This window comes from Uranotaenia lowii, chromosome 1 (assembly GCF_029784155.1).
Source record: "Uranotaenia lowii strain MFRU-FL chromosome 1, ASM2978415v1, whole genome shotgun sequence".
Lineage (NCBI taxonomy): Eukaryota > Metazoa > Arthropoda > Insecta > Diptera > Culicidae > Uranotaenia > Uranotaenia lowii.
Window position 1 is genome coordinate 166,544,084 of NC_073691.1, and position 18,751 is coordinate 166,562,834.

General features: G+C 37.0%; 1 long non-coding RNA gene across 1 annotated transcript; it reads right to left on the bottom strand.

Moving 5' to 3' along the window:
- Positions 1 to 17,630: 17,630 nt before the first annotated feature.
- On the bottom strand, positions 17,631 to 18,383 carry LOC129751419 (uncharacterized). The gene is made up of 3 exons (XR_008738702.1): positions 18,207 to 18,383; positions 17,930 to 18,130; positions 17,631 to 17,769 (listed from the first exon to the last, which is right to left on the bottom strand). It is a non-coding gene; the product is annotated as an uncharacterized LOC129751419 (long non-coding RNA).
- Between the last annotated feature and the right edge of the window lie 368 nt (positions 18,384 to 18,751).

Genomic DNA, 18,751 nt, shown 5'->3' on the forward strand with positions numbered 1-18,751 from the left:
GTCATCAGCAAATCTAACTTTTGTAACTATATGCTATTTTGGTAAGGTTAATACAATCTTTTCATCTGGTATATTTGTTTGAGTAATTCTGTTGGTCCTGCGATGTACCTTCTTAAATATTTGCTTGTCAGGCCTAAGGTCGTCATGACTCCTTCTCTGCGTGTCAACCTCGAATCATTTAATGGGAAGGTCATATTTATAGTCATAAGATGCGAAATCAGGCCTCTAGACGTGTAGATATCTCTGTGTACGTAAACCTCAAGTTATTTCGAGGAGAGGTATGTTCTCGAGTCTTCAGAGGAGAGATCAGAAAGGGGTTTCCTTAATGAACACGCCGAGTAGCGCGCTAGTACAAATATGACCCACCCATCTAAGGATGGTTTAAGCAGGGTTCGTGAAATATACGATGAGTTTTCCCATTGTAAAAATGGACCCATAGTAGAAAACTAGGGGAAATCAACTAATAACCTCATTTACTCTTGAAGATTGGTCAAACACCAAAACTACAAACGAGGACAGGACAACAGCCCGAAGCCCGATGATAAAGTAAGAAACCCTGGAAGGTCACTGAGTCAGAAAACAAAGCCGCTGGAAGGTCGTCAGACCTCAACCATTGGTAGATTGTAGAGCGGAAGCCTTGGGAAGATCACTGTGCTGGAGTCATAGGAAGGTTGGTGAGTCGAGATTCAGAGAAAAGGGTCTTGTGCCGTGACAGGCTGAAGCAAAATTAGGTGGAGGTTATTTATAACCACTTATAACCAATATAGGTGTTCCAAAGAGCATCTAGAGGCAGCTGACATGGTCGAAAAAATGCAGGATATTGTGCAGAGCACTAGTAACGAGCACACACATCCAGATCTGGGTGCCGAAATTGTTGGAGCTTCTTCAGAGTGCCGTCAAAGAACGGTTGGAGCTAGCTCGGAGAGCCGAGGCTGCGAAAAAGGTCCTGGAGGAAGCCAAATTAGTTGTTTCTCAAGGATCTGCGAAGGAGTCGAAACCGTTAAACTTTAAAAATAGAAGCGACTGTGTAAGATTAGTTTAACGTGTAACGTCAGTTGAAAATAGCCAGAAATATGTATATTCCAGTCATAAAATTGAGTCTGTTTTGTATGCGCTTTAAAAAGCTTCCATTTTTAAATAAAGCCGAACAAATTACCCGCTCGACTAATTTATCTTGGCGGTTGAAATGTGATGCAAGACACGAAATTGCCGATGCCTTTTGTCATCGATTGCCGCGGTTAGTTTTGGGGTGTGCTATTCGTTAGTGGGAGATCACACTTTATTCTGGTAGATTTGCACAGCGTGGAAGGTCTTGTGGAGTTTTTTTTTCATGATTAGACAAATCTGCAGGCTAGTTAGATCACCAGTGCATTTGTGACTTCTTACTACCGTGAGTATTTTAGTGCCTTTTACTACAGCCCTGGAAATAATAAACAAAACTACTTAGGTATTGTGTACGATTAGTTTTTGTACGTGAGGGGCGCAGTTTGACTATAGGACAGCTCAAATAACATCTGACAAACTTGAATAAAACAAACGTTAGTTTTGGGTAAGACTTTTTAAGCGCACGTGATTGTAGTGTGATAGTGAGCGAAATCGTTGAACGACAGGGAATCCCACCGGCAACGTGGGTGCATGTTGGGACCACCGATACTTGTCGCCAACTGCTTGAACAACTACACGTGACAGCTGAAATCGCTAAGAACACTGTAAGCTCCAATAGTTCGTGCTCGCTCAGTGTTACGAGTAATTAGGCGTCGGACAAAGCCATCCTATGCGTAAGCTTCAAGGTCAATTAGACGGAAATGGAACCACGTGCTCGTCGCTAAGCAACTCTCAGCGTCGATAGTGACTTAGTGAATGAGACACCAACCCACGTGTGCTCGAATATCATCGTCTTAATTGAAACATCGTTTGGAGTAGAATCATCGCCTGAGTTCAACGACAGCAGCATCCGGTGTTTGAATAGCCACTGTAACTCCAGAAATATCAGTTATGCTGGATTAATGCCTAGGATGAATGCCTAGGATTTTACAGATGGTAAGTGACGTCCCTAAAGGCTTCAGAAAATGAATCTCTTGAATACCAAACTAGAATAACATCGTTTTTCCCTGAGATCTGAAGCGTTGGCTTTTTTGCTGGTTTGGCATATGGTGTAGGGCTTGCGATTAGCATTTGGTTTCTCCGCATAGTTTTGGGTTCTGCATCGCCTTTCAAATTTGAATAAGTAATAAGGGATTCACTTTCGTTTAGCTGTTGGGAAAGCCTAAATGAGTTTGGGTGTTTGAACAATACTTAGCCCGCCCTGTTTCGAGTCTCATAAGCCGAGCACGGTAACACGCATCAACAGTCTCTCGACGTTCGAGAGTGAAGCTTAAGATGTGGTTTGTTCGGGAGCAACTACATTCGTTACAACTGTCGGAGTGCCATCGCGCAGGTCGCAGTTTCAAACTTGGTGGATAGGCATAAGTGCATGAGCATGAGCGAATCAGTAGCCAAAAGTCTTAGTAAAGCATACGGTGTTATGCAGATTGCAAAGATACGCCTTTCAGAATGCAGGCTGTCCGACATACAAAGAGGCAAACTCAAATCAATATTATTAGATATAGTCCAGCTAAACCTTATAGATTTCCATCTAGATATTCCCCCTTATTCTGCGCCGCGCGTGAGGGGACGATAGTCGAGTCACCCGATTCCAGTAGTCGCTTTAGGTGAGAAACGTCTTTTAGAATGAACTTTTTGAGTTCTTATCCTAATCTAGTAGTCACCGTGAGGTACAAATCGTATGCTCTGTCACAGCGGCTTCGAGAATAAAGTGACAAGACACTCGTGACTCCGACTCAATTCGACTATCGTCACCTCACGCGCGGCGCAGAATAAGGGGGAATAATGGACAACAAACAGGTCTGGCTTTACTACGGGTCGTTTTCTCATCTAGGAGATAATGGTGGATTCGCGAAACGTATTCGTGATTACAAAAATTAACGGCTTCTTTTTCTGTAGCTGCTCCACCAAGATGGACGATCGGAGAGTTCAACACAGTGATTTAGGTCTTCACAAGGATGGAAGTTGAGCTGTAGAACATTGGAACAACACATGGAATACCTGAAAGAACTTCAGTGCCATATTCGCGAGCCCATCACTGATGAGCACATATACAACTACTTTTAGATTGCTCTGAGACCGAGATTCTCAAGTGAAATTGTTCAACAATACTTGGGATCTGACTTCGACTAACCCCTCTAACTCGACGGCACTGCTCTTGATTTCACCTCCTCATCTAAAATTCCCACACAACTGTTGCCATCAGCTTGTCCGAGTTTAACGTGTGAATGTCTCTGTTGAAGCTGGCGATCCACGACGAGTGTCGCTGGTTTGTTTGTTTGTTTGCTCTGCCTTGGCTGTTGTTATATCGCGTGGTGATCAATTCAAGTCATGCTGGTCTGCCAAAAAAAAAAACCACTGCCTGTCGTTCCCCCTCGTTCTTGTGTCCTCTTATCCAAACGTGAGGTCCCTTGGGCGACCGTCTGATTAACATAAATTATATCAAATCAGGTGAAGCGAAATCACGAATCCCGAAGCGAGGCTGCATGTTGCACATCCCGCAAACGCATAAAAACTCCCGCTGGTTTGCATCGAATCCAAGAGTGTCCCAAGATCCCGAAACGGGGTTGTGGTTTGGAGTTTGGGCCCCTCGACGAGATTGCGGTGTGTACAAGTGCATGTTCGGGAACTAATTTGATAATCGTAAAACGGACAACTTTATTGCCACATGGATCTCTCTCCCGATGGGCTCGATGGAGGATCGTTCCTGAGGAAGTTCCGAATGGAGGAAGATGGCACCGGAGACGATCATTTTATATTATTGCGGTGATCTCTGATGGAAGGCGACCATCGGAATTGATGCATTTATAGGCTCATTAATCTTGTTGCCTTCGGGGTCTAAAACGGGATGGAATTGAGGTTATGGGCAACTGGATCGATCGGAAGGGTTCTGCTGGCTGTTGGATACCGAAGCCAATTTAGTAGCTATGGCGATGTACAGCTGTAAATGTCAAGTTCTGAAAGAGAGAAATGAAGAAATAAGGCACATGCACAAACTTTTCTTGGGGATCTTTTCTGATTGATTTCTGCAATTAGAAAGCTTCCTTACGGTCGGTGTGTGGGAATGTTCTCTTCACTGATCCTTATCGACTTCGGTAATGGCATGTTTCGTCAAAATGTGCAATTTCCATATTAACGAGTCCATTAAATTTTCGGGTATACATGAGCTTAATTTGAAGATAAAATGGAACGGCAGACTTATGCCGTTTAAGATTGACATCGGCCAATAAGTATAGGTTGAATTAATTGCTGAAATACCTCCCTACTTAGCAAAAAAATATTGTCAACAATGTTTCATAGCTTGGAAAAACGTACTCAGTTACTGGGAAACTAAATGTTGAAACTGGCTCTACATTTAGATTATAAAATGACAAGAATGACAAGAATGGCAAGAATTTCAAAAACGACAAAAATTAAAATAAAGAAAAAATACAAAATTAATAGGCATTTCGTGATAGAAAGAAGAAGGAAAATTCACATTCAAAATCAAAAAAAAAATTGACTAGGTTTGGGGTGAATGAACGTGATACATTTGGTACCCAACCCGACAAGGAATTCCCGAGAATTAAAAGAATCGGGAAACGCTGAAAAATCCGAAGAATTCCCGAACAAAAAAAATTAAAAAAATACACGACCTTCAATTGTAAAATGGATTTGATTTAGTAAGGAAAGGGTTGTTCTACTTCCGAAAGGCTTAGACCTTAACATTTTTTATTTTAAAAACTGGTAAACACATTGAAGTTGTAAAAAAAAATTATTTCATCAAAAACTTAGCGTGAAAGTAAAACACTACAAAGTAACTGAAATACCAAACAATTCCAATTAAGAAACGCTACAAGTAGAATTGAAATGTTCTAGTTTGGAACACTCATCATTTAGAACTTCCGTTTCGCAAACTGTTTACAGTAGCAAAATAATGAAAATTTTTGAAACAAATGGATAGTTTTCTGAAATTTTTTGCCTGATTTAATCAATAATCTAGTGTCTATCAAACCAATTTCCATTGACAGTGAAAAATCTTTCTCAATTATTTCAAATTTTTGCTCAAAGACGCAGTTTCATCGGATAAAGAACTGATGTTTTTTTTTTAATTCATATCCCATTCTATTCTATTTTAAAGTATCTACACTGATTTATTTAATGTGTTCAAATGATATTCAACCATCTCGTCAAGAGCATGAACTATAAAAGATGTTTAAAAAAACTCGATGGAAGTAATTTTGTTTACCGTTAGCTAAAAAAGGCATTTTTTCCAATATTTTTAAATTATAAAAACAAGTAACATTTTCGTAAACATTTTTTGGGTTATATTATTGCACATTGAATTTTTGAGGCATTGGCAATAGTAGGAAATGTTTTACAATGAATACTATACCTACTACTTAAAAATTATGAAATATGTAGATTATATGCATATGCAGTAGAGTGTTAAAATCTTTTTCCGGGAGTGCCAGGAATTGCCGGAAAATGGATAGTCAGATTTCCCGATTCCATTGAATGTCCAGAACCTGAGGATTCCTGCTAGCTGCAAATAAGGGTTTATGTTACACATAACATATTTCAGCTCAGCACATCCTCGAGAAAACATTTTCAAAATTGGTGTAATAGAAAAACCAACAAAAGTTATCCTACCCAGAAAATCATAAGTGAAACTTTAAATTTATCATTAAAGGGGACTCCATTCGACATGATGTCTGTGGAAAACTTAGTGCGAGATTTATATCTTTCAGATCAGGTTTTCGCAAAAGTCTTAAATTTCGAGCAATCGACAAAATTTGTAATCAAACATAAAATTAAACACATATTCATATTAGCAATTAGTATTAAGATCAATGAAGCAAAGGTTTAGAAGCCATCAAATCCTTAACGAAGCATTCATTTCTTTTATCAATATTTTTGAGCATTTCCAATCCATTCAAATAGACAAATCCAATAAAATTGTCGTAAATTCAGAAACAATAAAAAAAACTCTTCTTCCAGTCAATAGTCAATTTTTGATTAACTTCTTGCTCTTTCTAATCAGTTTACAAACGCAATTTTTAACTTTTTCACTGATGTGATGTGTAATGTGTGTGTAATTTTAAAATCTTTAAATATCTATATTTCGATGGCTTGAAAAAAAACACCTCTCCTGTTGGAAACAAAGCACTTAAAAGCAAACGGTTTGTTTAATGAGAAATTTGGACTTTTCTCCTTTGTATATGTATAGTTTTAGTGATATTTTTACAGTCATTTCTTGCGTAAGCCGTCATTACGCCGAATGAAACATCTTAAGAATTCACATAAAACTGCTGCAAAAGTTATTAGCACATCTTTAAAATATGTTTTTCACCCATTGAATATGTTGTCCAGACTACACATATTCTAAATGGAAAAAAGTGGCGACTGGTTTATGTCAGTTTTTTGTATTTTTTTTTAATAAAAGTGTTTGTTGATCATTTAGTATCCGGGCAGTTACAAACGATTGTATTTTAAAAACTATTCATTTGATCGAAAAACTTTCTATGTATGAAATGAAGGTGTTAACATGAAATTGAATTTAAAAATATAAAAAAATTATTTATCAATAATTTCAAGAAATAATTTTACTTTTTCATAAAATCTCTTTTTTATCGTTGCACACTTGTGTCAGTCATGAATTGATCTACTATTTTTAACACAGAAGTAAAACCATTGCAAAATCATGATATTTTACACAAACTCACCTGGAAAAAGCAATTGGAATCTGGTTGGAACTTTTTCATGAGTAGGCATCTCGAAAAATTTGATCTCTTACATCCGATGTTAACATAAATTTCTTCGTCCATCAGGACACATCTGTCACATTGCGTAAAAACCGGTTGCACATATTGCAATCTAAGAAACTAATCACTATTAGTTATTTACTTGGTGTCTACTAGTCAGATAACACTTTTTGACTGACGGAAATGGATTAATTGTATTATTTAAGGGGTCTGCATTCAGTTATCCCCAAGACCCATAAACTTTTTACTATATTTAAGATCAAGGGTTCCATTCCGATGCTTGATTTGAACTTCGTGTGGATTCTAGAGTGGCTCCTTAAAAACATCTTAACCATTCGGTTCAAAAAAGAATCAGGAAAAATTGACTGTTTATGAATTTTCAAGTCGACAATGCAGAATTTTCAAGGCGCAAAATGCGCAAAAGGCACAAATTTGTGCAAAATTAATTTTAACTTGTCCTTTTGCATCGTAAATATCTCAAACACACATTGACTTAAAAATCTGGCAAAAATAGGCAAGATAGTCCTTTTCACAACCAATACAACGCTGCTAAAGTTTTGCATATTCGAGCTCTAATAACGTAGCTACCACCGAAATAAAGTGCCCGGATACTAAATGATCATAGCCTTACGATGTCGAGGTGATGTTCATCTTTTTCAATTGCAAATTTCTCTTAAACTAGCTGGCTCTTTACGAAAACCTCTACATTGAAACAATCCTTACATTCGAAACAACCAGTTAGGAAAAGAAACGGCGATTAAAAATGAAGAAAAAAGAGTTTATTCACAAAAAACTAAAATTTTGACTCCAAACCCTAACTGGGGTAAGTGTGGACGGCTTTATACAGGCTTGATATTTACATATTTTTTCAATTTTCTGTCCTTCATCCAATACAATTTAGCTATATTTAGCATTCGGATCATAAAAAGTTGGGTTGTTCTGGAATAAGTACATATTTTCGATAAAATCGGATCTCGTGTGTTGCAACATAAATTACACGAAATAATTATTGAAAGAAGCCTTACTAATAGCACCATGAACTTTTTTCAAAATTTTGGACGGTACGAGCAATAAAGATCGTATTCAACCAAGCAAACACAAATTTGTTGGAAATTTCCTGAATAATCATAGGGAAAATCTACCGTCCACACTTACCCCATAAAGCGGGGTAAGTGAAGACACCAGCAGTCCATAACAATTTACTTGATAACTTTTCTCGCTTTGCTTCTTCAAGCTCATCTCTTCAGCGTTTGTTAAAAACATGTTCTGAATCATATTGAAGGTAATTTTATCAAAATTGATACACTGTTGATTTTTTTTTTATGATTTTTTAAAGTTGAACTAAACGAAAAACTGTCCACACTTACCCCGGTGTACCTTAATCGATGTTTTATGCCTTTTTTGCTAAATAATTTTGAAGATTTTAGGATACGTTAAAACCATGCTGATCAAAATTATCCCGAAACATGAAATCTGGTACTGTGGTGCTGGTGACCATTGAATTGTAGCCATTAAGTTAAGTTTAAATATTGCGCAATGGATCATGTTTTATACTCCTTTCCTCAGGAAGTGTTTTAAAACTTTTAGGTGCTGCAAAGAGGCAACCTTTTCCAAAATATTAAAAAATTAATGATAAAAGTAACCCCACTTTACGACACTTGTATAAAATGTTCAACTTTGTATAATATTTCCATCGAAATCGACTGTGAGCATGTAGTCCAGGGCCGGATTAAGCCATCAAGGTCCCCGGGTTTTTTTTGCTCGAGGGGCCTATGATTTGATTTTTTTTTCAGATGCCATCTCAGAGAAAACATTTTTTTTAACATACGAAGGAACTGAGAATTAGATAAACTTATTGCCTTCAAATAACCATTATGTCTGCATAGAAGGCAGTTTCTGTTACCTTCAAGCAACAATCGTTAAACCATCACGTGAAAACATCGAGGAACAGTTAATCAACTAATCGAAAATGTTTTTTTCACAATCTTTGATTTTTTAAAAATTTCAATAGTAACTGATTTCTACCCGGATGTTGGCTGGTTAAAATTCTATAGCGTTTATTCAAAAAGTCTTTAGTTAATTTTCCATCCATTCCACTATCTGGAGAGGATTGGAATTGCTGTACGATATCAATGTGTCGTCGGCAAAGAGCCGAACTATGCCGTGCAGATTCAACAGGGGAGATCGTTGATGAATATCAAGAACAACAGCGGGTCCAAGTTGCTTCCCTGCGGTACTCCCGTTGATATGAATCTTGTACTACTTGAAGCTCCTTTTAAGGAAACCAATTGTTGGCGAGCTGTTAAGTAGCTTTCGATTAGCCGAAGGGGTTGTCCACGTAGTCCATACCATTCCAATTTCTGTAACAGCAAGGCGTGATCAATGGTGTCAAACGCTTTCCTCAGGTCCAAAAATAAGGCACCAGCATATCTACGGTTATCCAGATCATCGTACACGTCCTCCAAAAGTTCGGTTGTTGCAGTTAGAGTGCTGCATCCCTTTCTGAAACCATACTGGCGTGGGCTTATGAGGTCATATCTAGTTAAATATTCATTTATTCGAGTGACGAGTAGTTTTTCAATGACTTTGTTCAAGACAGAGAGCGTTGAAATTGGACGGTAGTTTGATACATTTGATCTGTCACCTGACTTGAAGACAGGAGTTACGCTGGCTATTTTCAATGAATCAGGATAGACACCTGTTTCGATAGTTTCGTTGAAGATGTCTGTCAAGATGTTGGAAAAAGCCAAGTGATGGACTTTCACTGTAGCTACAGAAATATTATCTGGACCAGATGATTTGTTGGTGTTAAGGTTACTGGTCTCTAACAGGACCTCTGCAACAGATGCCGGTCTCAAGAACAGGGAGGGCGGATGCGAACGAATAGCATTGAACCGTTGAATATCTCTGGTGCTGACGATATTTGAAGCCAATTGAGACCCCACGTTGCAAATGTACTCGTTGATACTGTTCGATACTTGGGCTGGATCGGTTTGTATACTTCATCGCCAAACTTGAGGGTGATGGGGTTGTGGTCTTTGATCTTACGACCCAAAGCTTCATTTAGGAACTTCCAGGATTGCTTCGGGGTTGCCGTTTGCAGAAGTCGAAAGTGATAGGTCCGTTTGCAGTGACTTTTTAGTTTTGACAGCCTTTTAGAGACAAGTTTCAGGGCAGCTTTAGAATGTTCGTCCGCAGGATTCCGTTTACAGTGTTTCCAGATCTTGTCTTTAGTTGATATTAGTTTCCAAGCGTCGAAGGTCATCCACGGGCAATTCCTCTTCACATTTGCTTTCACTGTTAGAGTATGGTGGGGTAAAAGTACGACCTTAGTGCTATCCTATTTTTAGAAAATTTTGCTGGTTGTTTTCCAAAAAATCAAGAACAGCATTTGATTCTTGAGACTTTTATCTCTCTTCTACAAAACTACGAAGATAATCAATTGACGCATTTGATGACAGTAGTAAAAATGCCTAACTGCTATCGAAACGTACTCTTACCCCACCTCTGGGGCAAAAGTTCGAATGATGTGGGGTAAAAGTACGACCTTTCAAAATTCCACAATTCTGCCTGAAGTCAATAGGAAAATTATTTTGAATTAATCCCTGCTTACAGCAGCTGCTTCTTTGTTCGCTTCTGATACAAATCCAATACATGGGAAAATAACCTGCGCGAATTTGGAGTTCTCCACTAACTGTCCATATTCAGCAGGTTTACGAAATCCAGTTTCCATCGTATTTGAGCAATTTTTCGCGCGAGCAAGGCTAGTAGAAACAAAAATATGCGCTGATGTTTCCAGAGCATTTAAAAAAAAAAGTTTAAATTTTCCGTTCAGTTTTACTTCAGTAGACCCTTCGTACTTTTGCCCCATTTGCAGTTCGTACTTTTGCCCCTTCAAGGTTTCTTATGGTCCACAGTTTATTGTGCATAACAGAGACATAGTAATGAAATTCTTTCTACGGCATTTGATAGCGATTAAAAACAACTAAAAAGACACATCTAAACTTTCATTGAAAGCCAGACTTTTGATTGCACAATCATGTTTGCCGTTGTTTGAAATATAACATCATTCAAGCAAAAAAGCTATTTTACCTAATTTTTCGGAGTATTTTAAATTTCTACGTAAACAAATTATGGCTGGTTGTTGGCAGTCCAAATCACTAGCAATCCACGCCAGAGTTTTGAATTTTACTGTTCTCAGTTTTTGATTATCTCAAAACGTACTTTTACCCGACTCGTACTTTTACCCCACCTTACTGTTTCTACTGTTTTCGTGGCGCGATCTCGAATGTCATTATATTTGTCAACTATAAAAACAATTTTTCATTTGCGGATAGCTTTGCTGGGATGTTCATAAAGGCTTCTGCGAACTTCGTGTTCAGCTGCTGGTGGTTGACGATGCCTTTGCTCAGGGATTGGGCTTTTTTATCGGAACTGGTTGACAGTGTAGTAACGATCATACTATGGTCGCTTGTATCCATGCAAATGGTTTCGTTCATTGTCGAGGCAATGATACTCTGGGAGCAAGCAACGTGGTCGAGTATATTCCCACTGGCCGGACGTGTTACAGCATTATTTACAACAAACATGTTGTGTAACTCCAGGATCCTCATGTACTCCCTGACGATGTTATTAGACGTGTTGACTGGCACATTGGTATCTCCCAGTAGAATCGAGTCAAGACATTTAATATTACTGGCCAGCTTACTTTCCAGCTTCTCTGCGAAATTGGCAAACCGAAATACAGGTGAACGATATACAGCGTGTATAAGTAGCAAGCTATTACCCAAGAGGATACGTATTCGTATGTAGTGAAAACCTTCATCCTCTTCTATTTCCTCGGTGTCTAAGTTCAAATCGCTACGTGTGTATACGGCCAATCCCCCATGCGATGTCTCGCGACAGGAGAATATTGCATCGAATCCATTTATTGTGAATAACTGTGTGTCGCCTGATTTTACCCATGTTTCACCCACCACAATTATGTCAATAATTTTTGAGTATCTAAGTATCTACCTATCTAAGAGGTCTCTGAGTTAAGTAAACGTGGTTAAGGTTTCCAGATTTTCAATGTTAAGTTTGGCAAGTAAAGCAATCAACGATTACCAGAATATTGTTTAAAAAAAATCTGTATTTTGCTGGGTCTATTCACATCTAAAAGAAACACAAACAAAAGAAACATCAATAACGAAGCTAGCCTCGTCCTAGTAGTCAATAGATAGGTTGAAAACGGTAGATAGGATGAAACATGAATATTACACTTTAGGGCCGAGGTTACCTCTGCATCCCAGCAAAATAACTTCGGTTGGAAATTTGGGATAAAGTATATGATCAGGAGACACTTTTGATTGTGTATTGTTCAGGAATGTATTCATGTCTCTTGCACTACCTAGGGGAGGAGCGGGCTATATGCGCCTATTAAGCAGAACACTGATTTAATCAAATATCACATCGAATATGTGTACAAAAACTATATACACATGTGCAGTAGGGTGTCCCAAAATTGCATAACTTCTGGGAATCTGGGGGCTCAACCTCCAAATGGTAGATTAGGATGTGCAGAACAAACTTTTGTATGGGCCCGACTAAAAAAAATGATGTTTAGAGGTTCCGCAAGCGCGATCTTTGAAAAAAGTCCACTTTCAAAAGATTTGATTTTGAATAAATTCTGGATCCGAAAATTTTCATAAAATTTATATATTTTATATTTTTTTAATTTTGTTTAAGTTAAATACTACACGTAAAAAATGAAAAATAAATCGAATTTGTATCAAAATGTAAAACAAGCAAGCTGTTTCCAAGAAAAAAAAATTTTTGGTCCAAAAATCTTGTATTCAACTGACCAAAATGTGTACCAAGCGTAAAATATTTTTGATACCAATACCATCAAAAGATGCGCATTTTTGTGCACTTAAACTTTGCTGAACAAAACATGTTGTTTGTATCATCGTGTGAAGAGCTATTCACAGTTTAATCCTCAATGAAAATCAAAATTTAGGATATTTTTTATTTAATTTATCAAATTTGTCTTAATAAATACCTACTTTAAAATCAAAACACTTGCAAAAAAAAGACTTTGATGGTTTAAGGGAGTCATCAGAAGGCCATATGCCAAATTTGAGCGGAATCGGACAACAGGAAGGGGTTGCACTGAATCTCAAGTGTGAAAGGGATTCTGAGACATAGTGTTCTAAAGAAGCATAAACAACTGGTTTTTCATCATACATTTTTTTCCTTACCAATGGATTGCTTGATTATGTAGGTTTTATTAAGATTTCAATTAAGACCAACATTTCACCTGAAGACTGCTACTCGATTGGACTTAAAACAAAAAAGTTATGGCTGTTCAAAGATTGAATTTTGGTTACAAATTATCCTGTAAAACGTAATGAGTAAAATGTACTCATTGTGTGTTAAACGACAATTTGTCACAAAAATACAATCTTTGAACAGCCATAACTTTTTTTATTTAAGTCCAATCGAGTTGCTGTCTTCAGGTGAAATGTTAGTATTGTTTGAAATTTTAATAAAATCTACATAATCATGCAATCCATTTGTAAGAAAAAAAATTTACGAAGAAAAACCAGTTTTTTATGCTACTTTAGAACACTATGTCTCAGAATCCCTTTCACACTTGAGATTCAGTGCAACCCCTTCCTGTTGTCCGATTCCGCTCAAATTTGGCATATGGCCTTCCGATGACTCCCTTAAACCATCAAAGTTTTTTTTTGCAAGTGTTTTGATTTTAAAGTAGGTATTTATTAAGACAAATTTGATAAATTAAATAAAAAATATCCTAAATTTTGATTTTCATTAAGGATTAAACTGTGAATAGCTCTTCACACGATGATACAAACAACATGTTTTGTTCAGCAAAGTTTAAGTGCACAAAAATGCGCATCTTTTGATGGTATTGGTATCAAAAATATTTTACGCTTGGTACACATTTTGGTCAGTTGAATACAAGATTTTTGGACCAAAAAAATTTTTTTCTTGGAAATAGCTTGCTTGTTTTACATTTTGATACAAATTCGATTTTTTTTTCATTTTTTACGTATAGTATTTAACTCAAACAAAATTTAAAAAATATAAAATATATAAATTTTATGTAAATTTTTGGATCCAGAATTTATTCAAAATCAAATCTTTTGAAAGTGGACTTTTTTCAAAGATCGCGCTTGCGGAACCTCTAAACATCATTTTTTTTAGTCGGCCCCATACAAAAGTTTGTTCTGCACATCCTAATCTACCATTTGGAGGTTGAGCCCCCAGATTCCCAGAAGTTATGCAATTTTGGGACACCCTAATGTGCAGGCATCTGTTTTCTATACAATGGAGTAATTTTAATGCTAAAATTTTCTTCTGTTTCCAAGAAAACGATTTTATTGTAAGTATTGTCTAAAACGCCGAACCTCAAACCGTGCGGGCTAAATGCGCCTATTTATGTTTTGAACAAAATTTCTGATTTTTGGGCAATATTTCCGTATAATTTCATTGAAACTGCTAGAAAGTAATCATTTCCGTACAACAAAGCTGAAGTTTTATAAAAATCTATGTATTTTATAATTTTGTGAAATAAAACAAAAGTTAGGGTTGCCATACTATGGAGGCAGTTCATCCATGAGAAAAACTCTATCAAATCTGTCTTTAGATCTTCAATTCTCTCTTAAGATGTTATTCAGAGCTTAGATTTCAAGGTGCAGTGATGAAAATCATTAATTTATTCTATTTAACCCGTTATTTTAGGATGGAGGCATTTTACAAACATGATGGGGGCATACAAAAACACTATATTGTTTCACTATATAATCATTATTAAACGTCCACAAAAGCTGAAATATGTTTAATTTCTTAAGTTCATTTGAGTAAGAAACAACAACCATCCTAGTTTATGTACCAAGGTGTGTGTGTGTGTGTGTGTGTGTGTGTGTGTGTGTGTGTGTGTGTGTGTGTGTGTGTGTGTGTGTGTGTGTGTGTGTGTGTGTGTGTGTGTGTGTGTGTGTGTGTGTGTGTGTGTGTGTGTGTGTGTGTGTGTGTGTGTGTGTGTGTGTGTGTGTGTGTGTGTGTGTGTGTGTGTGTGTGTGTGTGTGTGTGTGTGTGTGTGTGTGTGTGTGTGTGTGTGTGTGTGTGTGTGTGTGTGTGTGTGTGTGTGTGTGTGTGTGTGTGTGTGTGTGTGTGTGTGTGTGTGTGTGTGTGTGTGTGTGTGTGTTTGTGTGTGTGTGTGTGTGTGTGTGTGTGTGTGTGTGTGTGTGTGTGTGTGTGTGTGTATGTGTGAGTGTGTGACAGATACTTCGGCGTCTTTAAAAACGAAGTCTTTTCGTATCTAATTCACAGGTTTTCATGATTTTTTCCCTCAATATAACGAAATTGGCATTGTTTTGCACCACAATTTCTATAATTTCGCAAAAATAAGTCCGGTCAAATTGATCTCGACACTCAAATGTAGAACTTTTCAGCCACAGTGAAATTTTCTAGATTTTTTTTTTAGAATTCCAGAAAAAATTGTATAGTTTGTATAGAAAGACGTAAAAAACTACATCGCGAATAATATCAAATCAGCTTGTCAACTTGAATGGGGATTTGTCTTACAAAACTTGAAATCATCAGATTGCAGAAAAATACTTACTTATTTTCTGAATGCAGCATTTTTTTGCACAAATCCATAAAAAAAGTTTTTTTTAAACAAAATAATGAATAACTTAAGTGATGCAATAATCATTCGAACTAAATCGTGCATAAGCCAGGGCTGATGTTTTATCGTTTGAATGTAAGATATTTTTTGTATAGGGGTTAAAAGCTTAGATTTCGACAGGAGCTTGTTTTCGATTTAATTTTTGGATAAGAAATATTCCAGTGTCCAGCGATAACTTTATAGCATTTGTATGTTGCTATAATAGTGAAGCTGGTTAAGTTAGAAACCTCTTTAAGCGAGAAAAGTCTTATCTAGGTTCGACTGTAGTTAGTTTTGTATTTAATTTTGTCGATAATATTTTCATTGTTAAATTTGTAACATTTGAGTTATCCACATTATGAGTTGAGCACACTTGCGGAGAACGGAAATATGCGTTTATGAGATTAAATAATCTATACCTAGACTGTCAAAAACTACTCTGAAATTGACAAATAATTTCAAAAATATTTTTGAAATTCTGTGAAAAAATTTCAAACATGACAATTTTCTCGGTAAGGTACCGAAATTCCCGATTTTTCCCTGTTTCCCAGTGACGCAATGAAATTCCAAAGTTTTTCCCAGTAATCCAGGTTTTCCCGGTTCGCTAGCAACCTTCTTCTGTCTCATACTTCACTGACTGCTGCTAACTGATTCAACTGCTTGCTTTCTAACATAATATGTCCCTTCTGTACAGGAGCGCAACAGTTGGCATGTCATTTTCGGGAACTCTTTATGTGGCAGTGTTTGGCAAACCTTAAAACAAGCATTAAAGGAGAGGTCTTACTTATGAATCCCTGGAGCATTGTCAGGACTTCCGTTGGGTGAAATACGCTCTACAGAATGGCACGGCAGGTTTGAAACGGGCCCTGTCCAAGTAAGAACCTATACTCCAGTGAAATAATTTCCTTCCAACCGCTGCAGCAGCCTGGAATCGGCGCTTTGTGGTTATTTGAATTGATTTTCTGTTTTACTGGAACTCTTACAAACAATTTCCATCGAAAAAACTAAACATTACTATACTTTGCACCACTTTGCAAAAGGTCGCTTAAACCGAACTGCCGAACTGCTATTTTGCGACTTTTTGCTTGCACGCCAATGTAATGCGATGCAAATAGTCGTTGAAACCAAATTACACTTGAAAATGAGAAAGTCTTTATAGGTCTAAAGTTCAAATCATGTTCTAAAATTTATTTTTTGATCAAATGACACCAAATTTTTACCAAATGTTGAATACATGTATTTCAATCGTTTGCACTAAATAACTCAATTTTGTTTATGTTGGTTCATACGACCTAATCAAAACAAACTCTAGAAATATTCTTACGTTTGTGAACAAACTCATTGAGTGCCCCGCGCACTCCTCGCTGACTTACTGTGAAAGTCGAATAACCTTGTGTTTCTAAAAATACATTTCTTATTTATAAGGATTAAAATAATTTAATGATACACGAAATGCAAATCATGGTTTAATAAAAACAAGTATGTATAGATTTGAAATACCAGAAATCAAAAGATATTTTCAAAACCGATTCTAAATATCGATTTAAAGTAAAAAAGAATGTAGTGTAACTTTTTTTTTTTTAGGTTTTATTTTTGACACTTTACCAGCATTATGGCATTCGTGTCTAAATGTAGTGTAACGAACTCACAAAGAAATTATCGGAATTCATCCTTTGTTTGGGGGATCTATGGAGTGGAAGACCCCTTCTCCTTCTCATCCCTCCAGTGCACAGTGGTGCAGAACACCAATCTAGCTACACAGCAAAAATTATTTGCTTTAAAATTACAGTAAATATCCTGTAACAAAAAGGAGCAGGACATTTACCGTAATTTTACAGGTCGTACAAAAATTCAAGTGTGTAATTTGTAGTGCGCATATCAAACAAATCATCCTTTAAAATTACAGGCCTGTGATTTTTTTTAAATAATTTATATGCCTCGATTTTTTTTCCCTTAATTTATCAGAAATTTTTAAATAACTAGACATTCTATTTGACTTTTCTATATTTTATTATCCATGTTAAATTTTTTCTTATGTATGTAAATGAATCTGCAATATTCTTTTAATAAATTTTGAAATTTGGAAACACAATCCTAAGCGCTTTCTGCTGACAATCCTTGTAGCCTACAAACACGATTTTTTTCATCGACTTCTTGTTAATCCGGAGACGACAGCCTTGTGATCCGGAGTGCCAACGCGAAACACTTTCCGAAGCTGTCATCTTGGTTGGAGATGATCAATTAGGACAGCTGCTGAAAAAAAAAAGAAAATAAAGACCGGATATTAAATGTTGATGCTTCATCGCTTATTTTGTTTCAAATTGTATTCATAGTAATAAAGCAAATCGTGCACGATATAATGGCAAAAATCTATTCGTATTATTGAGCAGCTTAAGTAAAAAAAACTCACCTGAAAAGCAATCCGATACTGCACCAATTTCTAAAACGAGCTTAGATTCTAGCCTCCGGTACACCAGTTGCGAGGCAGAACTCCAGTACCGGAGAAATTGCTTCAATTTTACATGTGAAGACTCATCGTTAAATGCTTCTTCCTCGCTGTCTCCGCGGATACCAATGAACAGAAACCGGGCATATGTGACCGGTGCTGCTGCTAATAGAATGAACGAACGAGATAGATCGGTAGAGTCAGTTTTCTGTGAATTACAAAACTTAAAAAAAAAACTTACCCTAAGAACAGCATTCAGTTCGTACATGGCAACCTGTTTCATCCGGTCGACCCGGACCCGGAGTCCTGAGACAATAACAGCTGGGTGGTTTTAACATGGAACCGCTTCTCAATCTGCGGAGATGATGCACTGCTTTGAGGCGGCTGCTAATCGAAAAATTGTTGTCTTCCAAATCCGGGTCTTGTGATCGTCACGCAAGAATAATAAAAACTTTCTATCACAATGACCACCACGACGTTGTTCGAGTATTTTGTTTCTAGCGGAATTGCTGCTGATGCTGATACAGATCAAAACAAAACTGAATCGAAAGAAACCAGCCGCCACACGGACAAAATATTTGACACATTAGTGTGTGAAATTTCACACATTTTGGAAATAAGTAGACCAACACATTAAATGTGTGAAGGTACCGCTGCACACTAATGGGAAAAACCGCTTAAGGAAACGGAATGTGAGCGTTTCACACATTATGCAAAAAGCGTTTAAAACGGGAAAATGTGTGAAAATGGCAAAACAGTTCAATTTAGGCAAATTGGAGGTTATAT